At 33.5% G+C, this 7888-nt stretch overlaps 2 non-coding genes across 2 annotated transcripts; one reads left to right on the plus strand and one right to left on the minus strand.

Moving 5' to 3' along the window:
- Positions 1–205: 205 nt before the first annotated feature.
- On the minus strand, positions 206–272 carry Smp_tRNA_00447_Gln_TTG.1.1. The gene has a single exon. It is a non-coding gene (tRNA).
- Positions 273–1212: 940 nt separating this feature from the next.
- Smp_tRNA_01252_Pseudo_TCC.1.1 lies at positions 1213–1286 on the plus strand. The gene has a single exon. It is a non-coding gene (tRNA).
- The last annotated feature ends 6602 nt before the right edge of the window (positions 1287–7888 follow it).

Here is a 7888-nt window from a genome sequence, read left to right on the forward strand (position 1 = left end):
ATGCTATTAAAGTACAATTAAGGTCATTCCATTTTCAAAAAGCAATGTACTATGGTTAAAATTCTTTTGTATATCATGTTAAAAAACAAGTGGTGAAACTTGGTAAGCAGAGATGGATAGTGGATAGCAGTGGAATCCAGTTTGACGCGCGTTTGGTCCTATTTGGGACTCGTCAGCTGGATGTACCTGCATCTCAGAGTTGATGTTCACTCTGGGACTCGAACCCAGTACCGTTCGCTTCAAACGCCATCGCGTTATCCACCCGGCCACTGAGTCTTGATAGTCACTTGCTTATGCGATGGGGTGAAGTTTAAATTCATTGAGTATTGATTCAAACAAACAAAACTCAAGTGGTGAAACAGTTGTATATATTTATCTCCACGATTTCCACAACCCTGTACTGATATATTTATTTATCTATCGATCATTTAATGAATTTTCTCTCAACACTACTGTTCAAAGCATTTCATTTAATATAGCCCCGTTATCTATCACTATGATAGTGTTTATCGAATAACTAATCAATCGGTTCCTTGATCAGCCAGTCATCACGCGGTCACATCGTATAATTACATATGATCACAGTTGATTAACATTCTTTCACTTTAGAAATTGGAAATTCGTTTATTAAATTATAAAATTCTAATCCAATGACAAAAATTATTTTTTATGAAGAACCGTGTCCATGCCGCTTATTTTGGGGACAATTTAAACTTTTAGCCAAGGCTCTAGAATTTACTGGAAACGTTTTTATATTTCATCTAGCCAAGAATTTATAACTTTTCTAGTCTAGCTCCTGTTTATTATCTTTCAATCGAATAGTATTCGGGTGAACTACACAATCCAACACTCTGCCATATGTTGTGTATTTGACAGAAACATTGTACACCTGAAGCTAAGCCACTTAGACCAGTTTGTGGATCATTTTTAATTTTGAGCTAAGTTATATCCTATGTGTAGATGCAAATGATAGGAAGGTATTGAATTCATATTTCCTAAAAATTAATATTCACTCTATATGAGTAGTTCCAATCAGAATCATACCCAAAAGTCTTAGTCTGAAACTGTTCAGAATTTGTGGTTGGGGACGAGTTAGTATGAAAATGTTTAAACTTTGTGTTCATATCTTTATGTTTTGAACACCATCAGTAAACATGCATGATTTAGCTTTTAGTTTAGACTAAATTTCTGTGATGAGGAATATGTGGAAGAATGATTATGTAGCTTAATGGTTATAGCATTTGGCTTTCAACCATTAAGTCACAAGTTCAATTCATATTTCTCTTCCATTTAGGTAACTTTGTAGTAATATCACTAGCCCTCACACTGAATGTAACTCGAAAATAATTTTGCGAATCTGTAGCTCATAAACGAATGTATAATTAGTGATTGATTTTATTTTCATAAATATTATCTTTTGCTTAAGCCACTGTTTCTTTAGCCCCCAAATGCCCTGGTACGGCCGAGAGTGGGGAGAGGCCGCTCTCCCTCTCGAAATGCTCTCACATGGCCACGCGAATATATAGCTTCTGCTAGGAAAGTCCTACTCACTGCCTTCTCGTGGCCACAGTGTTGTTCACGAAAATGAGAGGACGAAAAGCGAATGTCCGGCGCTTTAACCGGGTTAGTGGACACGGATAGTCCACCTAGGGGAGTTGGAAAACCCTGATTCCAAACAAATGGTGCACATGGGTTCCATTATCCTGAAGGAACAAATGACGTATGAATCAATCGTTGTTCACCGGCTACCATGGGACTGCATCTCCTCACGATGCTCCACTGTCTTGTGGACTAGACTTTCAGGTCAAAGGCTCGGGGAGTGGCTCCCTAAGCAAACCACCTGCTTCAGTTCGGGCACCTGAGCAGTATCACGGCCCTCACACAAATCAAATGAGATTTGTGAGGCGCATATGTATCTGGTGCTTCCTTGTACCAATATTTATGTGTTTAAATAAATAAACTGTTTCTTTAAATGTCATATTCCTTTTCAAGATAAGTTTGAATAAAAAAACCACCGTTTAAACTACGCAACTCAAAGAACTTTAAACTTTCATATACATCAACTATCAATGTACATATTTATACTCCTTTTTATAAGATAAGAAACTTCTTTTACGATGTTATATATAGTTTCTTAAGATGCTTCGGTTTACTTCTTATCATGTTATTGATTTTATCTCCAAGTTTTTCTTTACTTACCTTAGTACCCTACTATTTATGTGTGTGTATGTGAGTTATTGTTACTACCCTTGTTCCTTAAGAGGAATCAGGGCTTAAACCTAGTGGTTAAAATTTGAACACTTCTAACGACTAAACCTTCTCTTTATTGATGTGTATATTTTGCATAATAATTATCAAAAGAAATTACTATTTTCATAAACGTTTTCTAAGAAAATAGATTAACTTTATATTTAACTAAGTATTTTGCCCTGGTTGTTTGAAAATAAGAAAAACAAAAGGGGTAAGAAAATTTCATTCCTTTTTTGTAAACTATTTAGAATTTTCTCTTGGTGGTTGGTTCTTTTTGATGTTTTTTTATTTATTTGCAAATTATTGTGAATATTTCTCGAGATTATTAACCTTTATTTCTGGCCTACCCAATACATTAACATAAATATATGTATGGTAGGTCCTGGGTTCGAATCTCGCGAGAGCGGGTTCGTGGGTGCGCACTGCTGAGGAGTCCCACAATAAGACGAAACGGCCATCCAGTGCTTCCAGGTTTTTCCTGGTGGTCTAGCTTCAATCGGCTCACGATTTCAACTATGACAATACTAAATCTCCACAAAAACCCCTTCTAATCATATAAATATACGTAAATAGGTATAAATGGAAGTTATTTTTTCTTATACATATCTTAACTTATCAAAATATTATGATTTATAATCAGCTGAATGTATGCATTTATTATGATAGTTAGATACATTGATTTTCAATTTGTCTCAAAGAAGTGTGAATTACGTTATTTGTGTAATGGAGAAAGTTTTACTTATCATTAAATTAGGTGTGGCTCAAAGGTGTGTATATGGCCTCTTATTGTGAACATTATATATAACATTGCTTTGATTATTTTACTTTGGATATTAAGCTAGTCGTTCAAACATATACGTGTATTGACTTAAGCCTAGAAAAATAGCTGTTTGCCTATTTACAGACTTATTAAGTTATCAGCTGTAAATATCGAACATTTATTGGTTGTATTACGAGTTTAATTTCTTCTTTCACCATGTAGGTTTTAGATAGCTGGATAATTGTGTTGCTTCTCACACTATGTAGGTCATAGTTTAGTGTATGGGCATACATGTAGTTACTATGGTCCATATATCCATACACCAAAACTACAAACCATATATAATAAGGTTTAAATTTGCCGAATGAATCTGAGCCATTAGATTATACTTCGATTCATAGATGTTGAAATTTCACTTTCAACGTTTTGACGAACAAAACTTTCAACTTTGATTTAGTCGTTGTCGTCAAATTCACAAAAATGTGTTTCATTTAAATTAATTTAAATGGAATATCGGTTTGTCAATTTATCTACTTGTAAGATAAGTTAAGTTACTAAATCTCCACAAAACCCCTTCTGACAATTAATATAATCATATGCTCACTAGTGAATGACTTCGAGAAGTACATCCAGGAGTTCTAGTGAGAAGCAGCGACCAGTGGAGTTCAAAACCATGTCTGTCGTGAGATATCAACTCACTGAAGACAATTGGTGAACGGTTGCTCAACTTCGTGGATTGGTTGAAGTTAGACACTAAAACCGTTGGATGCCGGCTCAGAGGTCTATCGGTTAAGGGCTCTGGCTCGAGACTGGTAGGTCTTGGGTTCGAATCTCACGAATGCGGGGTCGTGGGTGCGCATTGTTGAGGAGTCCCATAATAGGGCAAAACTGCCGTCCAGCGCTTTCAGGTTTCCCATAGTGGTCTAGCTTCAATTGACTCACGCTTTCATCTATGAAAAATGATAAATCTTAACATAACCCCTTCTGATAATTAAATAAGTTATGTTAGATTTTAAAGTTGTTTACAATTGCCTACTAGGTGTCTAAAATTTAATGTACAATACATACAAGGGTGACATTTTAAGAAACATATCACTTACTAAAGATGCTCCTTGTTTTCTAAGTTATTTTAATGCATACAAATATTTGAGTTTTTTCGTCAAATAACTCCGCTTTATTATCATCATAATTACTACAGGTACTACTCAACTGGTACATTGTCAAGGTTTCCCTTTTATTTCCTTCGTAGAACTGTTTGTTCTTTACACAACTGGTTTAACTTTTTCAGAAATCTGTTTTTCAAAAAAAAATATGATGGAACTCCTGTTACTGATGTCAGTTTTGAAGCCACCTAATTGATATATATGTGATCCGATTTATCAATCCAGAGATAATCGGTCACGAAGAATTCGAAATTTTAGTAAATCTATTCCATTTTTCTGAAGGCCCGTTTCTAAGTAAAATAAACTGGCAATAGTTAATTTTCTCCAAAAAAATATCTAAATGTGTTTTCAAATTACTATTGGGAACGTATTTACTGTTGAAATGTAGTACTTTTGCATTCAACTTAGAGACAATTTCATCTAGAATGGAATAACGTCATGTAGGAGACTATTAAAATCTTTAGAGTATTATATGATTATTTTGTTCTATAACCGTACTAGAAATCGAAGTAGATGACATTTTCCTGAGCTTGTTATAGTGCGGTAGTTTTAAAGAATTAATACAGTTTTATGTGCTTCACAAACAATAAGTATGATGCTACTTTTTGTGTGGTAATGCTACGAAATCTTGAATTAGATGGTCAGCTTTCGGAATTATATAAGACATTCTTTTCACTTTCGTTACTCAAAGTGGTTCAACTAAAAACCAAATAAATGTGCCACATACTACTGAAAGTTATAAATTATATTGAAACTTTACTTTTTCCCACTTAGAATTCATCTCGTTTTCTACGGTTTTTTACTACTACTGATTTTTAGTAATATATCATGACAGGATAATATTTCCTACAGCCAACTTTATATCCACTTAATATTCATTCATATAAATATACTTTATCTAGACAAAACTCGTAAACAATTACGAACTGCAAATTATATCTATACTGTTTAAGTTGAATGTTACAGTTTGGCCAATTTCTGACGGTTGTCAGTTGATTTTCTTCACTGAACAAATCTTAAAAAAAAATCCATTTTTTTGTTTCTACTTTCCTGATTATGTAATCACATTAATGAAAACAGTTTAAACATGTGTAATTATGAGAATAATAATGTTATAACCTCTGCAAATAATTGGCTCAGTGGTCTATCGGTTAAGGGCTCCGGCTTCTTTTGTTCTGGGTTCCCAACAATCTATATCAGTTCCCATAGAATTCTTAACTATTAATACTGAGTTGGAGTGCTTTTAAATAATAATCTATTGTATCAAAGCTCACATACCGTTATAGCCTTCATACATTAAATTTTAATTATTTTCTATGCCACTAATCTACAAATAAGTATTTTGATTATTATTGGAATTTTGTTTATTTAATTACTTAAGTATTTTATATTTTTTCGAACTGTTAGTGTCCTAGGGCTAGAAATTCGTAAATTAATTAACTTTTTTCTATCCAGAAACCAGAAAGGATATTGTGTGTTAACCTACTTTTAGGACTTGTAAACATAAAAAATCACTGGGTTTTGAATAATGACCAGAGGGAATTATAGATACAATACAAGGCATTTTTTTTTGTTTACAGTGCATCAAATTACTGTTGATAAGTATGTTAATGTTTCTATTATGAAGTTTATCAGTTTAGATTATGAAGGTGTTGAGTAAAACAATAACACCTAAATAAAGAGAGGATATTACATAAAGCATAGAATTTTATAGTTTGCCTACCTACTACTATTAATGTCTTTTATACATTCTGACAACTAAGAAATCAGGGACAGATAAATCAATATGTTAAGGGTTGACTGTGAGACCTGAAGGCTCTAAGTTCGATCCGCAATGGAGTTGTAAATTTGTTAGGACGGCTCGTTGGTAAACTCTAGGAAGCCTTAAGAAGCCCAGAAAGAGCTGCAGACATTCCACCTAATCACTGCCTGGGGAATATTCTAGAATGTCGACGTGTAGCTTCCCCATTGGATGGATAAGAATGACCCCTATGTGTCTATTGGTTGTCTGAAATGATGATTTATTCTCAGTCAAAAATTATAAATACATGAGTTTTCTGTACTATATTTTGACACTGTTTTGAGGAATAAAAGTTCCTACTTACTAGTCTTCTGTTTTTCTCTATTGCGACGTTGCGGGTTCTATCGTTCAAGTAGTCTAGTAGTATGCGGCATAGTAAGAATCAAAGCTCTAGATATAACATAATTCTTATTGATAAATATTCTCATACTAAGGAAAAACAACTGTTCAGTGCTTTTCGTTTTTCAATGGTTATCTAACTAACATTTGTCCATGATGTTTTATTTATTTATTTATTTAAACACATACATATTGGTACAAAAGGGCACCAGATACATATGCGCCACACAAAATAATGAGAATGGGAGGAGAAAGGGGGAAGATGCGTATACATAAGGAAGAAGAAAGGATAAAAAAAGACAAGAGTAATGATGGGGGAACTGAAATGTACAATTAGAAGAACTCTCTTAGTTAAGAAAGTTATAATCACTCTTTATGGAGAAAGTAAAAGAAGGTTACAGCAGGTACGCCACTGGCTTCTATTCTGAGCCATATCTGACAACGTCTCTAGCCACTGTGTTGCACCATCTCTCGGACCCCAACCAGGGAGTCGTGAAGGACCAACAGAAGCTAGCCCTTTGCAGCTTTCTTTCATACCACCACACCATGTTGTACACTGACCACCATGATGTTAAGTAAAGAAAATTAATCAATATTTTGGATTTTTATTTACTCAACGAAAAACAATCTATTATGTATCACTCATTTTAAATATATACTGATTACTCTCTGGATAGATTCATTCAAGTACTTAGTGCTTAGTCTAAATTTACAGGAAATAACATCTCATTCAAATATGTTTTACAATCTTGATAAACCACTTATTTCACTACTCTTGTACCATAATGACGGATTATGTCTCTATCTTTGTTACTATTGGTTACAGTTTTTACAATTGCCAAGTTAAAAGAGCCGGGTAATTTGAGTTTACCCTTTGTATCTTATCAATAATAAAAATTTCATAGTGCGTAGGCTAAAACAAAACACCAAAATGAGTACAATATCTTTTTTGATAAAATCCTCGAAAGGTTTGTACACTTTTACCTATATAGATGGGAAAAGAACTAAACTCGAGACCGATAATATTGGTGTTCATCATAGAACTAGACATTATTGCCGTTTTGTTCATTGTATGGTACAATCTTGGATGTGATTATCACCACTACCATTACTACTAAAATAATGAATAATCTGTAATATATGATTGTTAATGGAAGTTTGCTTCAATTCCTGACTGTGAAATTATTACCATAAATTTACTTGCTCCTAGTTTGTTTACACTCACTAATTGTGAATATCAATCACACAGGAGTATTTATGTCGATAAAAAATTTTTAAAAGTGTAAATGGATTTCAATTATTGTAAAAACTATAGTTAAGATATCACATTGACTTGTAGGCCTTTTTTTCTTATCTATTCTTTGAAAAACTGAGATTAAGAAAAATACAAATGTACTGCAACATTATTTTCTATGTAAATAAGACTGTTCGAAACCTTCTAGAGTTACAGAATTGTGGCATACAGTCACCGTTTAAACATATATGCTAATATCAGAAGGGGTTTGGTGGAGATTTTAGTAATTTTTATAGAGTTGAGGTCATGAGTCAATTGAAGCTAGACCACCATCGAAACGG

The sequence above is a fragment of the Schistosoma mansoni genome, chromosome 1 (genome assembly GCF_000237925.1).
Source record: "Schistosoma mansoni strain Puerto Rico chromosome 1, complete genome".
In the NCBI taxonomy this organism is placed as follows: Eukaryota; Metazoa; Platyhelminthes; class Trematoda; order Strigeidida; family Schistosomatidae; genus Schistosoma; species Schistosoma mansoni.